The sequence below is a fragment of the Lissotriton vulgaris genome, chromosome 7 (genome assembly GCF_964263255.1).
Source record: "Lissotriton vulgaris chromosome 7, aLisVul1.2, whole genome shotgun sequence".
NCBI classification, from domain to species: domain Eukaryota; kingdom Metazoa; phylum Chordata; class Amphibia; order Caudata; family Salamandridae; genus Lissotriton; species Lissotriton vulgaris.
The window spans coordinates 1,166,156,917-1,166,182,504 of NC_141695.1; positions in this window are offsets into that span (position 1 = coordinate 1,166,156,917).

Sequence of the window (25,588 nt, forward strand, 5' to 3'; positions counted from 1 at the left end):
GTGGCCCCAGTGGGCCGACCAAACTGTGATTGCGCACTCAGGGATGGGTAAACCACTCCTCCACTGCCCTGCTCACTGAGCATAAACCCCCCACCCACCCTCCTGCCCACAAAGGAGCCCAAAACACATAACATGATAATAACTGAAAATTATTATCATTTTATTATTTTGCTTTTTATACACTGCTTGAAAGCAGTGGGGTGACATCCTCCACCATAGTGGAGGAGCCGCCACTGGGATTGTCACTCGTTGTTTTATTATGAACCTTATGAGAGGTGATCCACATTTTATCTTTCGGTTTGCTCCTCCAGCAGAGAGTTAGACTGGGCTGAAATGTAGATGCATGTAAAGTACATCCAAACTCATATTGGTGGGTAGTTACTGATCCCTAAACCCAGACTATGGGAAGATTAGTAATTGGCGGCAGGACAACATCATTATAGGGGTGCAGCTCCTTTACCTGTAAGTGTGGTGTAGGAAGCCAACAGGCTCATTGTGATAAAAAGCCATAGCGTCTCAAAACCTGGCAACCCTCACATTGCTTTGAGCATAGTGTGGATTTTGAATGTGCGGAAATGGGGGATACCATGTCCTTAATAGGGACCCTATTAAGGTGACAAAACATGATGGGTCCCTTTGAGAAGAAGGTCTTGCATGCCAGACCTCCCCCTTATTTGTGCTCCTCCAGGCAGCTTCCTAATACTTCTCTATTATGAATCCCCTATGAGGTCCTGAGTTACATTTCACTCTTTGAATAAGTGCCACAGAATGCAGCACATGTGCAAAGAGGGAAAATGAGGAGAAATGAAAACATGTCCCTTTGTTACTCCTGCCTCAGGGAGGTGCAGGATTTTGGCTCAAGTCTCTTTGCTGGAGCGGGAATCAGTTTAAATTAATGTGGTTTACCATCTCACACTTATCGCCGCTGTTCGTCCGGTTCAATAGGTCGACGGACCCTGGCCGTTGTAGTTGAGAAGATTAGGGGCAAGTCATCACATAAGTTATCAATCTTAATTTCTTTTCTAAATTCAGTCAATAATGAGAGTTTAAGTACATTTTTAACAGCCTTTATTAAGCAATAATGGTTTAGTAAATCATCTTTATTTAAATTATTTAATATTCAGTCATTTAACAGAAATTGATAATAAAAAATATGGTTAGATCAAAACATATTAATATGCATTTAATATACATTAAGCTAAGCATTCTCCATAAAGCAAGAGTCCCTTTTCTAAGAATGTGGCGACAGGGTATCAGAAATAACCCATAAAGAGTTCAAGTTCGAAAGAGAGTGAGATCCAGCATTAAGCTCAAAATATTCAAAAGTCAATTAGATCAAAGCAGAACTTCCCATGAAGAGAGGTTCACGAACTTCAGTAGAGTCTTAAAGGAAAAAGGCAGGATAATCATATAGGAAAACATACTATTATAAACAGTCAAAAAGAAATACTGTCGTCCATGTTGAATCTTCTCCTCCTCTCGTCCAATCGTTCTTCAGTGTTCTCCTGGGCACAGAATCACTCCTTTCCATCTCACGCAAAATACAATAGATCACAGACAGTAATCTTCGAATGTGAAACGTTGCTGTATTAGTCTACCTACACATGAGGCCTTTTCAATCCTCCTTTCCCACGAATATGACTACATCTTTAACTTTCTAATAACGCAAATTGTATGTTAGTTAAGAATGGGCTATATGAAAATTGAATCATCTGCTGCAATGAGACAAAACTATTAACACAGCATCGTCCGTTAGAAATAAGACAAATATGTTGAAAGAGGTCAATTTTAATTTATACACTGCATTTCATGTGTGGTTATTCTTAATATTTGTATTAAATGATACATTTTAATCAAACATTTCGAAACGTCATTGTATAAGCAGAAAGATGTTGCAGAGCCATGTGAAACATTTTTTTAAAGATATGATCATTGAAAGTTCAAAAATAAAACATTTTATGCGTGTTTCAGGACATCTAGTCAAGCTACTTGTAAAGCAATGCTGTTTAAGCATTTTTAGGCCTAATATGAAGAAGTATATATGCCTAGTACAATTGCACATTTTAAAGCTTTTTTTCTGGTTCACTATAAATTGCATGTTTTACTGATATGTAATGTAACTATATTATTTTGCGTTATATATTAAAAATACCCCTTCACCTGTCTACAATTCTTTGTAGACAAGTGTTTGCGAGAAAACCCATGTGTGGTTGCATTGGAATGGCGATGCATCACCCATGGAGCGCCCCCTTGATGCAAAGTAAAGTGGGGCAGCACACTGAGCTGCCTTGCTATGCTTTGGATTACAATCCAATGCAAACCTCGATTTACAATGGATTGTAAATCCCACCAGTAGACTTTGCTTTTGGTCTGTGTTAACCGCATCGCTGCGGCGGCTATTCCGCCGCAGCGCTAAGAGGGTGCGGCGGCCGCGTGGCTGCCGCATGCTGGTGACCGAACCGCTCCGTCATAAGCCGCGGTTGGGCTGCGCTCATGACGGAGCGGTTCCGTCATGGCCCCCCGCTCAATAGAACACACTGCGCAGGCGCGAAATCAGCGCCGCACAGGCGCGGCGGCAGGGCCATGACAGAACTGGTCCGTCATCAGCACAGCGCCACCGCAGCTGATGACGGAGCGGTTCCGTCATTAGCATAGAAAGGGTTAAAAAAGTAAAGCAAGCCTTATGCAGTCTTGGTAAATCTGGGCCTTGGTTCTCTTTTAAGTGTCTGGAAGCCAGCAAAGATGGATGCACACAGGGTCAGCTTTAGTGCGGTGTGACGGGTGGTTTGGGGGCACTGACCTCAGGGGGGGTGCTGTGTTTAGCAATAACTTGCAATTTAAACACACCTGCTGCTGACTTTCTTGTGTGCCCAGCTTTCAGGCTGCAATAAAAATGCCACGATAACTCTTGTTATTAATGTTCCTGTTAGAGTGAGCTGTTGGAGTTTTGTCTAGTGGCAACTTTGACTCGCCATAAAGTAGCGCACAGGGTTAATATGCCTGCTACAAAGAACAGATTTGTATTTTATGTGGATAGGTGAGTGGATTAGAAAAGCCAGCCTTTACAAGCGCTTTAAAACAAATGATATGTATGTGAGAGAGTGTCAATGGAGAGATGAGGGACACTTTTGCCGGGTGGTAATGAGGGAATCCGAGGGGTGTAGTTCCGTAGTTTGAGGGTCTGCGGTTTGGTGGTTCCGAACCTGTTCAATAAAGGTCGTCGGAAGTAGACGATTTTGGTGTCAGCGGACCGCAAATCACGAGTGCGGTGTGTACGAGTGTTTCACATTAATCGATCAATGAGAACACTACGTATTCAAAGATTTAGTTTGAACCCTCGGGTTCCATTTTGTGAACGGCAGCCATTTTGTGTGGTTGCCCTCACATATGCCGATGTCTGCGGCCGAGCGAGTCCTTGGGACACGTACACCTTAGCTGATTTCTGAATGACCTGGCCGAACTGACTCCCTTGCCCGAGGCTGACCTCGCTGAGCCAGTTCCTTGTTAAGCAGCTGGTTAGATAAAGATCAAAGAGCAGGACATGCCGAAGTTTACAGTACACTGCACCAACGTTTCTATCTTGCTCCCAATCTGTTTCTGCTCTTTCCTTTACGACATAATCACTGATTTGGGTTGAGGTTTTATGATGGGTTTGTCCGGCCTGATCGATCAGGAAAATGGAATGTGCTTGGTCATTTCTGGTGGGCTGGACAACGGAAAATGGGATTGTCGTCATGCGCTACTTTTGAAATGTCACGGTCTAATTGGTTAGCTTGTATGTAACTGATGCTACTTTGGAATGTGATTTTTGGCATAAAAGACCATGCTCCGCTCATTGAAATTGTGCAGTCTCTAGCGAACCACCTGTGTTGTGCTTCGTAGATCTCTGTTCCTGGTTGCAGCCAATAAACTTTGGTCTTTGACGTCATCAAGAAGCGCCCCGTGTCTCTGTTTGCCAAGGCAGGGGAACTCGAAGGCATCAGGCATTTTCCCTGGCGCCGCTGGGTTCTGAAAACCCGGTCCTTCAGTTGGCGCCCATTGCGGGGCGACTTCAGCGGTACCGGTCCAAGCCCAAAGATCGTGAGGAGCTTCGTGTGGAAATTCTGGAGGAAGGCCTGCCACTTCATCGACCCCTGTATGTCGTCGTGGTCCGAAAGTCTTTGCTGCGAGGTTCCCCGCCTTCCGATGGCTACGAAGGACTGCTGCCCTGACTGTCGCCCTGTCTTGGAGCCCTAGATGATTTGTAGAGCGAGACAATAGACGGGTCTTCTGGTGACGCCATCAACATTTCAGTTAAGTATGAGTGGAGCGTCTCCCAGTCCTTAGTTTGTTTTGGTATCCCTTCGTGGATCGCTTTGATTTGGTATCTGCAGGCCCCAAAGCCAAGGGACTCGTGTATTTGCGAGGCTATCGTTTTAAGATTTCCCTTGAAGTTTGAAGCTAGGCTAGTGAGCAAAGATGCATGGTCTTAGCAGACTTGGAAGAATATTTGGTTGTGGTTGTTCAAAGGATTCCCGGTTAGAGGATTTGTGTCCGGTTCCTCCAATGGGAACTCCTACTTATGAACTCTATGTGAAGCATGGTGTGGGTCCCATTGGTTATAATGACATTTGGGTAAAATATACGAAGTAAGACGGTGTCCTACAGTGGCCCCGTTACGGTAGCTTTGAAACAGAGATTCTAGATAATCTCGAAGTGAAACTGTTCAAGAAGAAAGCCCGTCCGGCAATGTTTGACTCTTTCCGCATTTTGCGCAAAGAAGCCAAACAGAAAGAAATTAAATTAGCGAAGAAGAATAAACGAGAATGAGGTATGTCAATGGTGCAAGCTGCTATAGCGTATGGGGACAATGAGGAAGAGCAAGAGAGCGAACAGATGCTTAGGGTTAGGAAGTTAGCGGTAGATAAGTGCTACCCAGTTTTGCCGCTTAAAGAGCAGGAAGCAAAGAAAGATCTTCGGAAAGATCCTTTAATGTCGCATCTATTGAGTTCGCCACCCCCTTATGCACAAAATGCTACGGCACCGCCACCACTAGTTGTAGTTGCGTAACCTCCGGTTGTTGTGCCATCTGCAATTCCTCCACAGCCAGCTCCTTTTCCGCTGGCTACTATTCCTTTGGCGCAGCCTCCTCAGGAGCCGTCAACTTTGCCTCCTCCTTCGTCTGCTACTCCTACGCCTATCTATAATACTCCTTCTGTTCCGATTTTGGATTCTTCTACTATTGTTCCGTCTTCTCTTATCCTTTCACCTTCTCCTTCTGCTAGACAGAGAATGACTGCTGCAGTTTCTGGTTTCTTTTCTCCTTTGTTGGGACAATTGGGTATGTCTCCTGTTAACGAGCGTAGACAATCATGTAGTCAGTAGCCTGACACTGATGAGCGTACAGTTTTGGATCACATGGCGCGTAAATGTGTTACGTACGCCACACAGTATGATCTTGAGGGTGTTATGGATGTTTTCGGTCAATGGGAAGCACCAAAGCAGCGGTACGTCTTTGACATGATGTGTGTGTTCCTCCATGAACAATGGGTTGAGGAAATAGGTAAAGCTCCTAATGAGTTGTACCGAATACGTTCCGAGTTTGCGAAAGGGACCATTGTGAGTCTTCTTGACATTGAGAAAGCAGTTGCGACGTTGTTGTCATTCCGTAGTGACACCCCTTCTGAGCGACTGTTTGAGCCTGATTCGTCAGTTAGGAGAGCAGCGCTTCAATATCCGATGCGTGAGGTTCCTCCAGTTTGGAGACTTGATGATGCAAATGCTGTTCCACCTGTTGTTGCGCACTTTCAGCGTGTCTGGGTACATGTTCCTTGGAAGCGTGTTGAAGTTTTGGCTATTAAACAGTCTTTGCCTGATCCGCGCAAAAATCCATCGGGATATTATAAAGAGCTCACTCTAACTGTGGGTTCGTGTATTATGAACTTGGCAGATATAGATATGTTGTTTGGAAATGTTGTTCCACAGCCTATTTGGGGTACGATTCGACACACAGATCATGCACGAGAATTGGGCGAAACATGGGATAATCTTCGTGCTGCGAATGATAGACAAGTAGGAGGTGCTAAGCCTGAAGATATAATTACTGAACTTCCTGGTAGGATTATTAACTACATGAAGACTTTGATGCCTGAAGTGCGTGTCAATTGGGACAAGTTGTCTGCGTGTAAGCAGAAGAAAGATGAGACGGTGTCTGACTTTTTCACGCGGTTTGAAGAGACTTTTGTAGATCATAGTGGTCAGGATATGGCTACTGAGGGTGGCCAGAGATTGTTCGTCGACAAATTTGTGCATAATCTGCTTCCCGAGTTGTGCATTAAGTTGAAAGATTCTGAAAGTGCTTGGGCTGTTTCCACGTCAGCACAGATTTTAGCTACGGCCCAGTACTATGAAAATAGGCATAAAGATGAGTTAGAGAAAGCGGATAAGAAGACTAAGGAATTGAAGACTAAAGTTCTTCTACAACAAGCTTATCCACCCCGTACTAATAATCAACGTGATTATCAGCAGAATCAGCAATATTCGAGAAACTCGCAAAGGAACGAGTCTTCTCAACATCGTTTTCCGTATGGGCCTAATCAGTGTGCGTATTGTAAAGAAGAGGGCCATTTCAAGAATAGTTGTCCGGTTTTGTTGCAGCGCATGAATGGTTCTTCTGGTGTGAGAGGTCGAGGTGCTCAACAAGCACCTAGAGGTAGAGGTCGCGGACAGAATGGCCGTTCTTTGCCTCCACAGAACTCAATGAATAGTTTTGATCAGCAGCAAGGTTAATCTGGTAGAACAACACAGTACTATACGGACGATTATTACGTCGAAGGTGAGGAAGTGGATGGTAATGATTGCTAGGACAGCCATAGACAAAGAGAGGGAGTTGTTTCAGTTCCAGTAGATCAGAGTGGACCTTATGTTGAAGTGATTGCATCAGGTGTGTCAGAGCCTTTTCTGTTAGATACTGGTGCTACGAAGAGTTCTATTATGCACTCTAAACTCCCTGGCGCACCTTTGTCTGGCTTTGAGAATGTTTCTGTAGGTTTTTCTGGCGCCCCGGTTACGAATCCGATTTCTACTCCGTTGCCTCTTTCTGTTGGACCTTGTAAATTTGAAGCACCCCTCATTTTGACTACAGGTTGTGGTGAGAACTTGTTGGGATTGGATTTGTTGAAGAGATTGTAAGCGACATTGTATTGTTCTCCGTCAGGAGTACAACTTACGTTGGGTGAGAGAGTGGTCTCTCCGATGTATATATCTAAAGATGGACTTCCACCTGAATTGTCTTCTTTACCAGATTCATTATGGGCTATTGGTCCGAATGATGTAGGCCTCTTGGAGATTCCACCCTATGTTGTGACACTGAAGGCGAATGCTAAGTTACTGCGCATTCCAAAGTACCGTATTTCGAGTGATGGTGAGCGAGCACTTTTAGCGATCATTTATGATCTGATCGAAAAGGGTGTGATTGAGGAAACGAGAGGTAATGTGTGCAATAGTCCTGTTTTGCCTGTTCTGAAGAGAACTGATTCTTCACAGCCTCCTGTATATAGGTTTGTGATCGATCTTCGCGAAGTGAACAAGATAGTTGTTCCACAGTTTCCTGTTGTACCTGATATTACAGCTTTGTTGACTCTGATTCCGGCTACGGCCACATGGTTTTCGGTGATTGACTTGAAGAATGCTTTCTTCAGCATCCCGATTGCCGTGGAGAGTAGAGATATCTTTGGATTCACTTTAGGAGGACGAAGTTTCCGCTTTAAGCGCGCTCCTCAAGGCTATTGCGAGAGTCCATCGATCTATAGCCAAGCTTTGAAAACGCAACTTGATCTGTTGGTTTTACCTGATGGTGCTGCCCTTATTCAATATGTTGACGATTTGCTAGTTGCTGCTGACAATGAAGATATTTGTAGAGAAGCTACTTTGTCGTTGTTACGCCACTTATCTGATTTTCATCACAAAGTTTCTCTCTCCAAATTGCAATATTGTCGACAAGAAGTAACCTACTTAGGTCACCTCTTATCGAAGGAGGGAAGGAAACTGACCCCAGAAAGAATTCAAGCTATTGCGAAAATGAGTGTTCCTACGACACAGAGAGAAGTACGTGCGTTTTTGGGTATTACGTCGTACTGTAGACAGTGGATCCCTAATTTTTCTTTGTTAGCGAAGCCTTTGATAGCTCTTACTGTTAAGGACACTCCAAATCCTATTTCTTGGACTGACGAATGTCAGAAGAGCTTTTCCGTGTTACGCAATGCGTTGTGTTCGGCTCCTGTGTTGGGTACCCCCCGACTACAGCAAGCCTTTCACATTGTATGTCCATGAGAGAGAGGGATGTGCATTGTCAGTGTTGACTCAACAGTTCGGTGATAAGCAACGTCCATGTGTGTATTTTTCGTCGACTTTATATCCGGTAGCTAGAGCGTTGCCGAGTTGTTTGAGAGCAACAGCGGCAGCGCCTGTTTCGATTCGACAGTCTGCTGGTTTGGTTATGGACAATACATTGATGGTAATGGTTCCACATGCAGTGTATACCTTGTTGAACCGTACCAAGACACAGCACTTAACTAATGCTCAGTTGTCGGGTTAAGAGTTGACCTTGTTAGCGAGTCACATGCACATTAAACGATGCAACACGTTGAATCCAGCTACGTTGTTGCCGATTTCAGCTGAGACAGAGAATGTTGAAGAACAACATGATTGTTTTCTGAGAACTGAGGAAGAAACGAAAGGGAGGATAGACCTTAGGGATACTCCTCTTCCAGAGTGTGATGATACTTTATGGGTTGAAAGTTCGTGCTTTAAGCTGACGAATGGTGATACGACTGCGGCATATGCTGTTATGACTTTGCATACGATTGTTGAAGCTGCACATATCCCACACAATTCAGCGCAAGCAGCAGAATTGATTGCATTAACAAGAGCATGTGTGTTGGCGAAAGGAAAGCGAGTGAATGTGTACACTGACAGTCAGTATGCGTTTGGTGTTGCTCATAGTTTTGGACGTTTGTGGCGTGAACGTGGGTTCCTGACTTCGCATGGAACAAAGATCCAGCATGGGCAGTTGGTGAATGAACTTCTTGAATCACTTACTTTGCCATTGCAAGTAGCGATTGTGAAATGCAGTGCCCATAAGAAAGTTACGGATAATGTTGGCCGCGGAAATGCGTTTGCGGACGAAGTTGCGAAAGAAACTGCGAGAAATGTGATGAGTCGAATGTATGTTGCAGGTCCGGCGAGATGGGTTCCAGAGAAAAGTATGTGTGAAGATACGATTGAGAGTGTGAAATCCATCCAAGCTGAAGCTACAGAGAAAGAGTTGAATGAATGGAGAGAAAGTAAGGGTAGATTGGACTCGAATGGTTGTTGGATTGATTTGTCCGATCATCAAAGATGGTTGTTGCCTGACGCGTATGTGCTTCCAGTTGTTACAATGGCTCATGAGATGGCACATATCAGCATGACAGGGATTTGCAAGTTGTTGGCTCCGGTTTGGCAGAATGTGGGAATCCCCAAATGTGCAGAGAATTTGGTTAAGAACTGTATGGTGTGTTTGATGTACAATCCTGGTAAGGGAACTCCAACACCAGCTGGTCATTTTGCTCCTCCTACGTATCCGTTCGAGGCTTTGCAGCTAGATTTCATCCCCATGGAGAGGTGCAACAACCTAAAATATGTTTTGGTGGTTGTTTGCTCTTTTTCTAGATGGGTGGAAGCTTATCCTTTGAAGGACAATACTGCCTTGTCCACAGCAAAAGCCCTAATCAAGGAATTTTTCCCTAGGTTTGGTTTGCCAAAAATTATCTGGAGTGACAATGGGAGTGAATTTGTGGGTCAAGTGATGAAGAGAGTATGCAAGGGATTGGGTATCCGGCAGAAGTTCCATGCTGCAAATCACCCCCAATCAGCTGGTTTAGTCGAGTGCTATAATGGCAATTTGAAATTAAAGTTGGCCAAAATCCAAGCGAGCTCTGGTTTGCAATGGCCAGATGCTTTGCCTTTAGCGCTCTTGTCCACAAGAATGACTGTGCATTCGCGAATGGGATTGAGTCCGTATGAGGTTGTGTTTGGTCGCCCGGCGAATATTTGGGGTGTACCAAGACCAACAAAGTTTAGTGACCTCGAGTACCCTGTGTTGCTTGATTACTTGCACGAACTGACGGCTAAACTGCGTGTTTTACACCAACAGGTTTACGACAGTCTGCCACAGGCCTCTGAAGATCCAGGTCACGTCATCAAACCCGGTGACTGGGTTTTCACCAAGAATTTTCAGCGGAGCAAGAACGATCAGCCCCGTTGGACAGGACCACATCTAGTTCTCCTGTCTACACGTTCTGCAGTTCGAGTGCAAGGCAAGAAACACTGGATCCATGGCGTACATTGCAAACGGGCTCCGTTGCCCTTACCGTACGACCGGTGGGTCCAGGAAGGACTCCCAGACTCTGAAACAGAAACTGTGCCACGATTTTTGCCATTCAGCGATGCCCGTTTGATTGGGACAAACTCTGAGAAAGAAAGTGACGATCTTTTGCAAGAAGCTGTGCCTCCTTTGAATCGACTGAACACTACTGAGCCTGAGCTTCTATTCAAGGAACAGACATTACCTGGGAAAGACCGTTATAATTTGCGACCAAGAGTCGTGGGACAAATAAAAAATAAATGAAGTTTTTATGATTTTTCTGTTTACAGGTTAACTCTCCTCCGAGGATCTACTCATTTTTGTTTTTCGAACCGCCATCCGGGTTCAGCTGTAGAGTTGCGGTAGACACGTCTTTGGAGTGCAAGCCTGAGACACTAGGTCGAAGGTTCTGGTTGGCCTAAGGGAGTTGCCCTGGGTTGACAGAAGTATTCCTTAGCATAGGACACCCTACCACCGCGAGCAGCATATTTAGTTAGGATAGATTTCTTCGAGTTGGAGAGACCTGTAAAGACAATGAATTTCAAGAATAAGATATACAAACTAATCACACGGAAAAGATTTTTAATATTGTGTTTACTTATGCTATTGAGTTTAATAATATTTTTAATTGGTTATGTGACATTCTCTTTTAAAGTGACGTTTATTCCCACCGTGCAACCTACACCTCCACCTACTATTTCTTCTCATTCTTTTCATCCTTTGCCTGAACATGAAGTAGTTAGAAGACTGGAATTTGCCAATAATTCCTTTATTCAACTTTTGCACCAGCACCAGTTAGTTATGAACACAACAAATTGTTGGATTTGTGGTCTAATGCCTCATACAACCGATAAAGGTATTCCGTACTTGGTTTTGCCTTTCAGCTATAATGGTTCTATTTGGGCATATAGAACGATGTTCATTTACGCCCATAGTGTCTATCCCCAACGTTCAGTGAAAGATAATCCGAAGAATAGTGCTCTGGTCAAGGGTATAGTCGATATGATTAGGGGAATTAGTTCGTATGAGACTATTCCGAGAGACGAGACACAAGCATACATTGGTTGGAACGTTACTGGATATGGAGTTAGTCTGAGTGTTAACCAGCGAGCGAAAACTTCTCCACCGATTTGGATAGTGCCCCATCAGGGTCGCTATTGTCTGCAGGGTAATGGCAAGAATCCGAAAGCTCAGCTAGGGAAGAGCGTTTGTACTGACACCTATGTATTTACGTCTCAGACTTCCCCAGCATTTCTAGCCGCTAAAGGTACTTATTTTGTCTGCTATGACAAAGCATATACATGGTTGCCCCCTGATTTTTCGGGCACATGTTTTGTTTCCTTTCTGTTGCCCCCCACTTTTACAGCTGCGGCAGATTACCATAAGACGAGAGTTGCTAGAGGTGTCTTCAGTAAGGAAGACACTGCAGGGCAAGAGTTGGGAGATTTCTTTAAGGGTTTTCTGCTGTTCTGGGGACCAATGGCTAACAGCAGGAACATTCGCCAGTTGAAGAGAGTGGTTGAGTCCACCATAGTCGAAACTGCTGGTGCCCTTAGTAATTTGACTGCTGAGCTCCAGTCGGATAGACTTATGACACTTCAGAATAGAGTTGCTCTTGATGTCATACTTGCAGACCGAGGTGGAGTATGTAAACTGATTCAATCGAGCTGCTGTGTTTTCATTCCAGACAACGCTCCGTCAGTCTTCCAGGCCATTTCCAAGCTACATAAGATCTCCGATTCTGTCCATTTAGATAAGGGAGATTGGTCGTTGATGGGATGGTTCTGGGGATTGATATCCACTTGGGGATGGAAAATTCTGATGGTCATTGGGATGGTCTTAGCTATCCATTTCCTGTTCTGTCTCTGTGTACAGTGTGCTCCTGCTATTTGTGGCCTTTGTGCTACTTCGTGTGCAAGGAGACCTGTCCAGAGAGAGGTACTAAGTACTAGGCATTTAGTGGTTTAAAGGCTGGGCAGCCTTGGTATTTGGTATCCCTACATTCAATGTACAAATAGTCAAAGTAATAAAATTTGAACCAGAATGGTGGAAATTAGGAAACTTGTGTGACAAGAATTTGGAAGGTAGTAAGAAACAGACAGTATAGAAGAGTATAGAATGAGAAGATAGTAAAGATAAACAAATTATAAAAAGGAGTATGACCAGAAAGGATTGACATAAAAGAAGAAGCTTCAAAACTTAAGAATTGAGGATATATCATTGTTCACTTACCTGTGTGTCATTCTGCTTTTTCAGAGGGGCTCCGGTCTTGCAATGTCCATACCTAAAATGAGAAAGAGAAAAATAAAAGTCAGCCAGTCACTCATAAGTCACCGGAAACCCATTGACCAAGCAGACGACCTGACATAATAGGACCGTTTTTTCTAAGTTGTTTGTTTCCGTTTCTACAATTTACCCAGCGCCTACACACACTCTATGCTAATGTCATCCAGAGATGTTCAAACACATATGAAACATTATACAAAAAAAAGTCTTTCTCCTGATGAATGGTCCCAGTGAGAAAACAAATGAGTTAGATACTTGCAATCTACATCCGCACCATAGCAAGTTTAACACTAGCAAGGCAACTACTGCAGTGGAAATAAACCATTATGTCATCACCTAAACTGTGTGCTCTGTGGGGAGTGGATGTGTGCAGGGGAGGACTCAGGGGAGAGTGACAGGGATGTCGTCCTTCTTGTTCAAAACAGAGTTTTATAGAGATATGTGGACTCCCGAAAACACATTTATAACTTCACTTCTATACATCATAAGAAATGTGTTGCAATTACAATTATTTTAATTCAGTCTATCTATATAGGATTATGTGTAAAGTTGCATAATATAAGTTATTATCGGTGCACAAAAATATAAACTTGAAAAACAATTCCAGGGGCCCCAGCTGCAGCAACTGCTAACAAGGCCAATACAGGTCTGGGGATGATAATCTTGCTTTCTGTAGGGGGTATCATCTGGCAGTTCAGCATGGGCTGTGCTTTAAGGAGAAGAGTCAGTACTGATTTGCATAAGGTAGGCCTTTGCATAGAGTGTCATGGTCAAGAGGGGCTACTTCTTTATAGCAGAGGAGCGTCGCCCCACTGAAATGCCCCCCCGAGTTGAAAAATAAAATGGTAATTCATTACCATTTTATTTTCCATCACCCTGCCCAAAAGGGAGTGTCAGAACGGGGACGGCCTGCTGAGCGACAGCAGGGAGGCGGGTAGGCTGCCTTTGCACTTGTTCAACTGCGCATGTCTCCTTGGCTGGGTGTCTTGCAATGGATGGCTAGCCACACATGCACACTTTAAACCTCCCTAACACAGCTGTCTTAATACAGCTGGGTTAGAGAAAGCAGAAAAGCCTCCAGTGCTCCTGTGAGCGCTGATAGAGACCGGCCCCTCCAATCCTGGTGCTGCTCTCATGCTGGTTAACAGCAGGAGAGCAGCTCCAGGATTGGTTAAGCGAATTAGCTGGGGCCCTGGAGTCACGAGGGTAGAAGACCGGAGCAAGGAGGACGCAGCAGAAACCACTTAAGTACATTTTTTAAATGTATTTAATTGTTTTTATTTTATGAAAGCACCCACTCACCACCCATTTTCCTGCATCTCCACTCGCCGAAGTTGGCAGCCTGCACTAGTCAATATAGAAAATAACCATGGGTTGGAATGCTACCAAGAACGAATAACATAGGTTTGGGCTGTTTGCAAGCATTTCTCCAATCAATTTTTGCGTGTTTTCTCATTTCTGGGGACTTATTTTTCACCAGACCTTTACCAAGAACAAGAGCGAGAAAGGCAGAAAGGGGAGGAAAAAAGAAAGACGAGAAATATAGGAAAACAAAGACAAGGGGAAAAAGCAGGGACGAAGAAGAACCTGCAGTAAGTAGACAGGAAGTGCAGCGTTGGAAGAAAGAGACAAAAGGTGGAATAAAGTCTGTGCTGCCCACAGCATATATGGCAGGGCCAATGGTGACCACTGGAACAATCTTTAGCCCCGCGCACTTACATTTGCTACAAATTAAGCACTGGCCGAGCAGCTCAAGGGGGTTTCAGGTGAAGGGGGCTCGTCGGTTCATGGGAACTGGTTAAATCCGATGTTCGCACTGCCTGTCATAGCCACGCTGTGCGAGAAACACGCACGTGTATTTTTACATTGACCCTCAGATGGACGGAGGGCAGCGCGCGGAAGGGACGGCTTGCCTGGCCCGGCTTCGCTTGGCCTTGAACGGCTGGCTCTCTCTTATCGAGGCGATTTCCTCACAGGCTGTTTATGTTTTGCTTCGATTTCTAAATGCATTTTTTTCCTCTCTCGCTCTCGGGTCTGTTTACTGCACGGTTTCAGTTAAACATTGGTTTCCCTTCCTGTGTGCATAATGATTGTTGGATAAAGCGCCGCGCAGCTATACGTGTAATTTCATTGCCAATCTCTCTATCTGAAGAGCCCGGCTCCCAAAGCCTCATGGGAAACTCGAGCTGGGCGCGCGACTTGGAGGTTATGCAAGCACCAGTATCAAAACACCTCAGAGGGCGGCTGGCAGGGCTCAGCCAGAAAAGTGTGCATTCATTTTGCATTGAAAACATCCAAATTCACCTTTAACAGCTGGCTCGATCTGTTGTGAATTCTGCTGATAGGATGTTTAAATGGGAAACTCATTTGCCCGGGGTGCCGAGAGGCTCCTTCCTTGTGCACCGCATAACCAGACCTAGTGAGTTTGTGACTTTTAGCACATTACCACCATGCAAGCTAGCCGGGGTAGCAACTTACAAGTACCTATTTCATGGAAGGAAAATTGCCCATTCTGTTCCCTATGCGGTTAGTAGGCCATAACTGGGGTGCCTTTGCCCCCCCCCACAGCTGGGCTCGGGCCACGGCATCTGCTGCACTTCTTTGGCCATCATTGTACATGGTCACACTGCTGCAGGAGGGTTCGGCATGGCTGACCGTGCAGACTCCTGGGGTCATATTATGTAAGGTGCCCCAGGGCACCACAGGTGTGCGTGCCTGCTTTCTGAGCGAGCCCCTGGAGCACCCTGGTATTGCAGAGGTGGCCTCACAGGTTTCTGCTCCCCCTCCTGAAATAGAGATAGCGCCGGAGTACACATAGCGCAGGTGCTATCCTAGAAGATTGTTCCCTCATTTGCATGGGGGCTTGGTGCTATGCGAACGGGGCAAAATGTTGCCACTCCATCCATGCTGCAGTATGGACAGAGGCACAGAGGAAAATAGGCTATCAGGAGGTGCACTGACAGAGATCCACAAAGAGGTGGCATACATTCAGTGCACCCCTCAAAGGCTTTCCTCTTCCCTTGCAAGTAGGTAGTCACTCACTTCTCTCACGTGCAGGAGATCTCTATCCCCCTTGAAAGTGCAAGTTGGATACGATCGCCATTGTGAAAGGGGACCTGCTGCTTGAAGCAGCCTGTCTTTCTCCTATGGCCGGGATGCCCGCCACCCCCTCCCAACACCACTTCCCAATGGGAGAAGACAGACACAGGTTTGAACTTTTGGAAGGCGGGGGGGGGGGGAGTTACCCCCCGGCCGTATTTATTAAAATATGAAACAAAATTTAAAACATTAAATAAAAGTTTCATGAATTATGTACAATTTTACTTTCATTACATTTTGAGGAAGACATGTTCTTTGGCTAACCTTAACAGATCTCTAATACAAAGGTTTCCTAGCCGAGCCTAGCCTCCTGAAAATGCATACATTCTAAATTAAAATTGTACATCCTAGCATTAAGGGCCAACGGCAAGGTCTTAACCGGTGTCAGATCCCTACTACCAAAATCCCGTCCTCACGGTGTGAGTGGCGCATGCGCAGAGGACTTTACCCTCATTGCCAACTGTAACTTCCCTTGTCGTGGGGGCCCCCTTTCACTCGACGCCATCTTAAAGGTCGTCCGAGTTCCCGTGTGAGGTATCTGTAGGAAGGACAGCGTGGACTCCCCCCCATCCCCACACTCTCTTCCCTATCGCGGATATCCGGCCCCCGGGAAATTCGTAGGAGGGGCATCTAGCCGCCTCCCCCCTGGGAGGGGCCTATGGCCGTCTCCCCCTAGACGACCCATCCTTAGTGGGTGCCGCCTCCCCATGGAAGGGGCCAATGGCCGCCTCCCCCCGGGCGCTCCCATCCATTCTGGGTGGCGCCCCCCTCTAGGGACCTTGAAATTACTGCTCACCGATCATGACCTTACCGCCCGACCAAAAAATAAATACGACAGTTGTTTTATCTACTAAGGGAAGAAAAAATTCTGACATAGCCTTGATGAGTCATCAACTTTACCTTTCTACAAAGGGAAAAATTGTCCTAAAAGCAGAAGCAACATCATTATATGACACATTCCCTTACTTCTCTACAAAGGAAAAAAAGGCCTATACACTTCTTTCTAATCAAACTTTATTTAAACAAACATTCCATAGGGGCTGGTGGGTGGGTCAAAAATGCCGCTTGTTCCGTCGAGGGCTCACGAGCAATGAGTTGGTGCAGCCTTCAGAGCACAGGAACAAGAGGACGCTTCTTCGGATTCCCGCTCTTTTATCCGTCTGCGGGAGGGCGGGGACCCTCCTCCGGTACGCCTACTGGGCGTGGTCTTCCGTGCGGGTGTCTAGGACAACCCCTCCTGGGCGGGAAAGGGCGCGCCCCGGCTACGCCACTTTGGGCATACCAGCCGAGCCACGCCCCCCGCCCAAAATGGTTTCCCGGGGGGATCGGGGCACCCATCCATACGTTCGGGGGGACCGAGTGGTCGCCCCTTTCCATATGGCCGGGATGCCCGCCACCCCCTCCCAACACCACTTCCCAATGGGAGAAGACAGACACAGGTTTGAACTTTTGGAAGGCGGGGGGGAGTTACCCCCCCGGCCGTATTTATTAAAATATGAAACAAAATTTAAAACATTAAATAAAAGTTTCATGAATTATGTACAATTTTACTTTCATTACATTTTGATGAAGACATGTTCTTTGGCTAACCTTAACAGATCTCTAATACAAAGGTTTCCTAGCCGAGTCTAGCATCCTGAAAATGCATACATTCTAAATTAAAATTGTACATCCTAGCATTAAGGGCCAACGGCAAGGTCTTAACCGGTGTCAGATCCCTACTACCAAAATCCCGCCCTCACGGTGTGAGTGGCGCATGCGCAGAGGACTTTACCCTCATTGCCAACTGTAACTTCCCTTGTCGTGGGGGCCCCCTTTCACTCGACGCCATCTTAAAGGTCGTCCGAGTTCCCGTGTGAGGTATCTGTAGGAAGGACAGCGTGGACTCCCCCCCATCCCCACACTCTCTTCCGCCGTCGCGGATATCCGGCCCCCGGGAAATTCGTAGGAGGGGCATCTAGCCGCCTCCCCCCTGGGAGGGGCCTATGGCCGTCTCCCCCTAGACGACCCATTCTTAGTGGGTGCCGCCTCCCCGTGGAAGGGGCCAATGGCCGCCTCCCCCCGGGCGCTCCCATCCATTCTGGGTGGCGCCCCCCTCTAGGGACCTTGAAATTACTACTCACCGATCATGACCTTACCGCCACAGGCCGGATAGTTGACCGACTATCCGGCCCCCCCTCTCCTCCTAAAGGTCATGCTTCCTCACACCCCTTAGCCATGCTATGAAGTCTCCTATGAGTAAATCATTCCCCTCCCTAGACAGGTGAACCCCATCATTCAGATACATGTGATCACCCCGAATACACCCGTGAGGAATGCTATGCAACTGCGCGGAGCGAAACAATTTCCCAATTTTATTGTTGACCCTTTTCACTGAGTGGTTCAACGCTGACACTGAAAGACCCCCCGCCAAATCTTCCTGGGGATCATGTGGGACCAGGCAATTGTGCACCCCGGGAGTCTCTTAGCCAACCAGCTAACTGCCGACAGGACGTGTTCTAATAACACTCGTCTTCCCAGCTTCACTAAGTCATTGCCCCCCAGGTGTACTATGACTACAGATGGCGGTGACCTTTGCCGCCCTAAAAGACCCTCCAAAAACGATTGAAATTGGTCAAAACAGAGCCCGCCCTTCCCATGGAAGGTCACTCTGTACCCGTATTCCCCAGCTGCGCGAGTCGCGTCACCTGCCTTGAATACATCCCCAGCGCCTCACATATGAATGGCCCACGACCCATACCACTCTCTCGCCAGTCGGTGATCCTTGCCCGCTGGTCTCCTGATGTTGGGTCGACTTCCAATTCCGCCCCGCGTGACAGGCTCGCGAAACAGTAATGCAAACAAAAGACAAGAAGCGTGAGTGCATGTCAATTGACTTTTACAACATGTGCAATCGCACATACCTTTTGAAGCAATTCGAGGACCAACGGCCTAGCTGTTTTACTTCCTCCGCACTCTGACCCCGGGCCGTAGCCTCAGTAGCAGCCCCTTTCCTAAATGAGTGGGTCCCAAAATCGCACGGGTCCATGCCCGCGGCAGCGATTGACAGTGCTAGCACCCTCTGAACCTGAAATCTCGTCAGTGGGGTGCCATCATTGTGCCTAAGCAGGCTCCCCCCCCATCTAGCCGTCCTCAGTGCCAAGTATTCCTCTAAACACTTTATCGGACAAGTGGGGGACCCTGGTGCGCGCTGCACGACAACACTATCTCCCATAGCTTCCTGGTCTGTCTTGGACCTGGCTATCGAGATTACCATCGAATCACCCCTTATTTGTAAGTGATCCCTGCACAAGCCTCCCTCCATATCCTTCTTGTTCCTTGCTACGAGCTCGCTTACCCGCATAGCCCCATGGAATGCCAAGGCGAAAGCTGCCCGGAACAGAACTGCTTCGAAAGGGGAGGAGCACGTCTCATCCAGCTTTGCTAAAAGCAGAGACAATCTGTCTAAGCCAATCGGGCGCCTCGTATCCTGTTTGCGACCCTCGAGGCGTTGCCAGCCGCGGAGTGCCTTCCTAACCAAAAAGGAACCCGTCGGGTCACTTATGCCGTGCAGCTGTGCCATGAACGAAATGGCCGCCCTATGTCTATTGGCCGTTGCCGCTGATCGGCCTTCTCTGCGCAGCGGTACCAGGAACCCCAGGAAGGATTCCTCCTACCCCCAGCTCTGTCTCCCTGTCGGACCCAAAAATGTGCAGTAGGAACGAAACGCTCCTTCGTAAGCCTTCCTTGTCCTGGGAGCTAAGCTGGCTGCCACGAGGTCTTGTAATCCGGGGCACCGATTAGCCATAGCACTTCGGGGAATGGTGCCGCCACTAGGTCCGCTGTGGGTAGATGGCCCCTGAAAGCCTGCATTTGTGAACGAGAGAGTGCATCAGCTGCATAATTCAGTGCGACTGGCACATGTTTTGCTCTGAACTGTACATTCAATTTCATGCAACGTAAAACAATTTCTTTCAACAATCTCAAGATCCACTTGCAGCGGGCTGCCTGCTGATTAATGCACTCAACCACAGACATATTATCAGACCAAAACACCACCGAGCGGTCCCTGAAGTCGTCTGGCCATGCCATCAGAGCAACCCAAATGGGAAATAGCTCTAAGAACCCAATGTTACCTGTCAGACCGCTGGAGTGCCACCACCTCGGCCATACTTGTGCCGACCATCGGTTACCAAAGATGGCGCCAAATCCCACGCTCCCAGCTGAGTCGGTCCACAAACCTAGTTCATCCGAAGATGCTGGTGGTTTGTTCCACACAACTCGACCGTTGAAGTCCGCCAGAAATGCCAACCAAATGCGCATATCCTGGCGAACCTCAGCCGACAGTCTCGTACGGTGGTGTCCCTCCTTGAGGCCAACCATAGCTTGTGCAATAGAGCGTGAGAAGGGGCGGGCCATTGGTATCACCCTTAAGGCAAAGTTAAGCTGACCCACTGTTTGTTGTAACTGGTGCAGGGTCACTTTCTCCTTGCCAAGGCATTGCGTCAAGGAAGCCCTAAACTTGGCCACCTTTTCCATCGGTAAACGGAAACATCCTTCCACAGAATCGAGCTCAATTCCCAGAAACTCCAGTGAAGTAGATGGTCCCACCGTCTTACCTGGTGCCAATGGGACTCCGAACTCCCGCATGAGGATGCAGAAGTCCTGCAGCACCTGCGCACATTTCGTATCGCCGGCCGCTCCCAAGAACAGGAAGTCATCTAGATAGTGTATAACGTGCCTATGCCCTGTGGCCTCGGTGAATGCCCACTCTAAAAAACAGCTGAACATTTCAAAATATGCACAAGAAATGGAGCAACCCATAGGCATACATTTATCCATGTAATAACTCCCTTGAAACGCAAAACCTAGCAAGCGCTGGTCTCGCGGGTCTACCGGGAGCAACCTGAATGCCGATTCGATGTCCGATTTCGCCATCAGCACTCCGGGGCCCAGGTGATTTAATATGGCAACGGCATCGTCGAACGATGCGTACCGCACCAAACAAATATCCGGGTCAATGGCTTCGTTCACCGAGGAACCCCTTGGGGCAGACAAGTTGTGAATGAGTCTAAACTCCCCTGGGTCCTTCTTTGGAACCACCCCTAGCGGGGAACACATGAAATCCGCCACTGGAGGGCAATGAAAAGGCCCCGCCACCCGCCCCAAGCCGACTTCTTTTGAAATTTTCTTTGCTGCTACGCTTGGGTTCTGCTGGACAGATAACTGATTTTTACAAAAAGAGTCCCCCCGAAAATCCCCCGCCGGGATGTTGAAGCCATATAGGAATCCATTCCTCAACACCCCGGCGGATACATAATCAGGGTATTTGTTCAACCAAGGAGTCAGAGCCACGATATCGACAGGTGTAGGCAATCGGTTCCCAAGCATCACCTCACTCTTGCTTAGGCCCTCCTTTTCCTCCCGTTCCGCTGTTCTTAGATCTACAGCTACTCTCCGGGTGTGAGGAGTTCCCACAGCCCGCACACGCATGCCTGAACCTACATGTTCCCTGGGGCCTGCTACAGTTGCCTCTATTGAAGCCCCAACAAACCCCCCGCTTGCCGCCATTTCCGCCGGTCTTGGGCTGAAATTCCCCACCGGCGCCTGCTCGAAAGGGCACCGCAGGCTTCTGGCGAACTGACCCCGACCCGCTCCCGCCCGGCGAGGACGTACCCGCCGCACCAGGCAAGAGCTGCTTGTGCCATGACACCGAGTCGAGGCAGTCCCAGGTCAAAGATGTATCAAACTCTTTCGCTTTTCGGAATTTCATGTCATATCCTTTTCACTCGTCCCCCTCATACATAGTATAAAAATCCATAATCCTATTCTGGTAACAGGACAACTCGGTCAGCACTTCCGGCTTTCGTTCACCCATGACTGCCGTAAATATCGAAAAGGCCTTTACCCAATTCGCTACGGTCTCATCGACCCTAAATTCCGTCATCTTGGCCCGCCATACACTGGGATGCCATAAATCTTTCTGGGATTTTGCATATTCCATCTCGCGATGGTCAGTCAACAATGAAAACATATTCACATATTTTTCCCCCCATATCAATTCCTTTGTGGCCGCAGGAATGTGCTGGGCCACCCTTTCGCGCCTTGAAGGTAACGAACCTTCCCCTGCCATTGGCAATGTGTGCTTACCGGGTTCTACCGTTGTGTCTGCCGCCTTTTCCCGGCTAACCATAGGTACTCCTGGCGCCACCTGTGGGGGAACAAGAGGAACATTCGCCGTCCCGGCTTCTCTCGACTGCCGTAACTGCTCGATTATTAGTCTAGCCTCCTCGGCCGGGTCCCCCGCGGCCACTGCCCCTCCCCGCTTTCTTCTTGAGCCAGGGTAACACTGCCGCTAACTGGATGGCCAGTTCCGGGGGCATCTCCTCATCATTAACAGGGGTAATTACAACCGGGATTGGTAAACCTATATCTGGGTTTGGTACCGGGGTGTCTGCTGGTGTGATGGGGCGACTGGGGGCACCTCAGGAACCGGATCCTCCCCGGAAACCGCCCTCCTCTTAATACGCTTCCCCCTACCCCCAGGGACGATTCCCGGCAAGGCCGGGCCTATTACCTTCTTAGGACGGCCTGAGCTGTTCTGAGCCGCTAACTGTTTTTTAACTTCGGCCAAACCTCGACCGATCGAGTCAACTTTACAGAATTTTCGGTCCATGATCGCCATTCGATTCGACAAGGTGCGCAGTACCTTCTCCAACTCGGAGCTCTTTCCTGCTTTCTTGCCGGCCATAGCTTCGTTTACTCCGCTCTAGTCGATCAACGAGGTCCCAGATCCTTCGTACTCCAAATAACTGAAAGAGAAACAACAAGATTACAAGTTCTCAAAAATGCCGCTTGTTCCGTCGAGGGCTCACGAGCAACGAGTTGGTGCAGCCTTCAGAGCACAGGAACAAGAGGACGCTTCTTCGGATTCCCACTCTTTTATCCGTCTGCGGGAGGGCGGGGACCCTCCTCCGGTACGCCTACTGGGCGTGGTCTTCCGTGCGGGTGTCTAGGACAACCCCTCCTGGGCGGGAAAGGACGCGCCCCGGCTACGCCACTTTGGGCATACCAGCCGAGCCACGCCCCCGCCCAAAATGGTTTCCCGGGGGGATCGGGGCACCCATCCATACGTTCGGGGGGACCGAGTGGTCGCCCCTTTCCAAATGTGCTGCACCAGTGCAGTACACATTGACAGCAGCCCAGCGGAACTATGCATAACTATCTACAAGAACGGTATTATGCTTATACAAGCATAATACAACAACGAGTTAGAAAAATTTGACTACTTGTTTTCAACCTTAAAAGAGTGGGTAGAGAACGCAAGGTCTCAACAACACCTGACTACACGAGCAGTCACCCTACCTACCACCAACACAACCACCATAGACGTCATAATACCTAGAGACCCTCTACAAACACAACCTACAATACTCTCAACAGAGTCAACCCCGAAAATAGACTCACTGGACGGGAATTGCACAGAGATAGGAGAAATATTTGTACTACACGCCAATATCGCCCAGACGCCAGTACATTGGGAAAAATCAACCAATCTACACCAGGATATGATCACGCCACACATAGGCCAGTTATTTGGAACCCTAATCCAGCAATAGAGAATAAGGAAGCCAACACACCTTTCTTACCCCCCTCTACAACTATACAAATAGCGCCTGCATCCGTAAGAAACTCACATCCACCTACTATCGACAAAAGAAAGAACAATGAAAAAGTCATTGTCCAAGACACTGGGGTACAAACAAAACTTGAAATAGACAGATGCTCACCATAAATATATCACCTCAAACGCAGAGAGAAATCGAAACTCTTCAAATACAAGCGGACAATATGTCACAGGACATTCTAAGAGCACTGCACGCTATGGAAAAAATACCAGATATTACGGTAAACACTCACTCCAAAGTCGAACTCATTCAAAAATCAATGCTTGATCTTCAGGAAAAGACTAAAAGGACAGCCATGCCACTTTCAAATAGACACAATCGACCACACAAAAATCTTAAATATTTATCAGAGGATGAAACCCAAACCCTACTCGGGTCATATGAGTCTACAGACATCAGCAGAGGCGAGGAAATTAGATCAGTCCAGATCAATGTAAATAGAACATCTGGGCCTAAAAACAGAAAACCCAATCTTAACAACCTAAAACAAGTCAAGCTAATCACCAATACTCATGAGATGAACTCTAGTAGCTTAGGGAAACCTCTGTTATGCCTACTGTTCAACTGTCGTTCAGAAGCAAAACATGCCTCAGACATTGTGGCCCTCATCATTAATCAGGAAATCGACGTGACAATTTTAACTGAAACATGGCTCACGGAATCCTCATCCACGGTCATGGATCTGCTGGTGCCTCCTCACTACAATATTGTGAGATTAGACAGACAAAAAAAGACAGGAGGTGGTATTTACATGCGCTATATCACCCACCAGTCGATAATGCACCTTTCATAGACCAGCTAATGGAAATCATCACAGCTAACTCTAACAGTCACACTAATAACATATTCCTAGGCGTCTTTACTTTACACTGGGATGACAATAATGACAAACAGGTCAACGCACTTAAAGACTTTCTAACAGACCTAAACCTAACTCAAGCCTGCACACTGCCAACACAATCAAAAGGAGCAACCTTAGACTGGGAAATCTCAAGAGTTAAGAATATTACGATCCATTCAATTGTTCCGTGCGATTGGTCGGATCACCATGCCATACCCTTCAATATATCCATCCTAAAAAAGAACAAGACCACGCAACCTGTCAAAATTAAGAAATGGACATGAGACACCAAAGACCCTACTATTGATCAACTTGTAGCAAGATGTGGGAATGATCTAAATCCACCTGACAACGTGATAAATGTCAACAAACTCACTGATCACTACACCACATCAATGACGAATATAGTCGACTCCACCATGCCATTAAAACTGAAAAGAATCTCAGAGAAAGATAAAAATCCATGGTTTAATGGGACATTGAATGAAGACAGACGGAAGCTGAGAATGGCGGAAAGAAAATGGAGACAGCACCCTTCATCCCCCCCAGCTAAAAACTCTCAGAAAAATCAGAAATTAATACAACAAAAGTGTTCTCAAATCCAAAAAGGAATTTTTTAGATCCGAATTAGATAACGCTAAATACAGACTACGAAAACTTTTCGAAATGTTAAAACATCAATCCAATAAATTGGCCAAATCTTCCCAAGAAGCAACCATAACTAAACTGAGCTGCGAGGAATTCTCAACATTCTTCACAGACAAAGCCAACACACTTGAAAAAGATATCACGATAGCAGCTGACAACCTCACTATCCAACTAACTCCACAGAACGATGCTACCATGAAAGACGATCATGATAGGTCGAAAAACAAAGCAAAATGGTCAACCTTCAAGCTTTATGACCAGAATATCATTGCCAAAACTCTCTCGGTTATGAAACTAAATAACTACTACAATGACCCCCTCCCCTCTAAATGCCTAAAAAGAATCAACCATATCGTTGTTCCAATATGGACAAAAATAATCAATGCCTCACTATCTCAAGGGGTCCTACCACAGTGCCTAAAAACAGGTCAAGTCCTACCCATCATCAAAAAACCAACAGCGGACCCGGCAGACCCAAATAACTTTCGGCAAGTAACAAATATTCCTCTACTTGCCAAACTAATTAAAAAATGTGTGCAAGATCAGCTGAGCAACCACATCAATAATTTTAGCCTGCTGGACGGCTGCCAATCTGGATTCAGAGCAGGCCACAGTACGGAAACAGCAATCTTACATACAGTGGATGATGCGCTACAGGCTTTA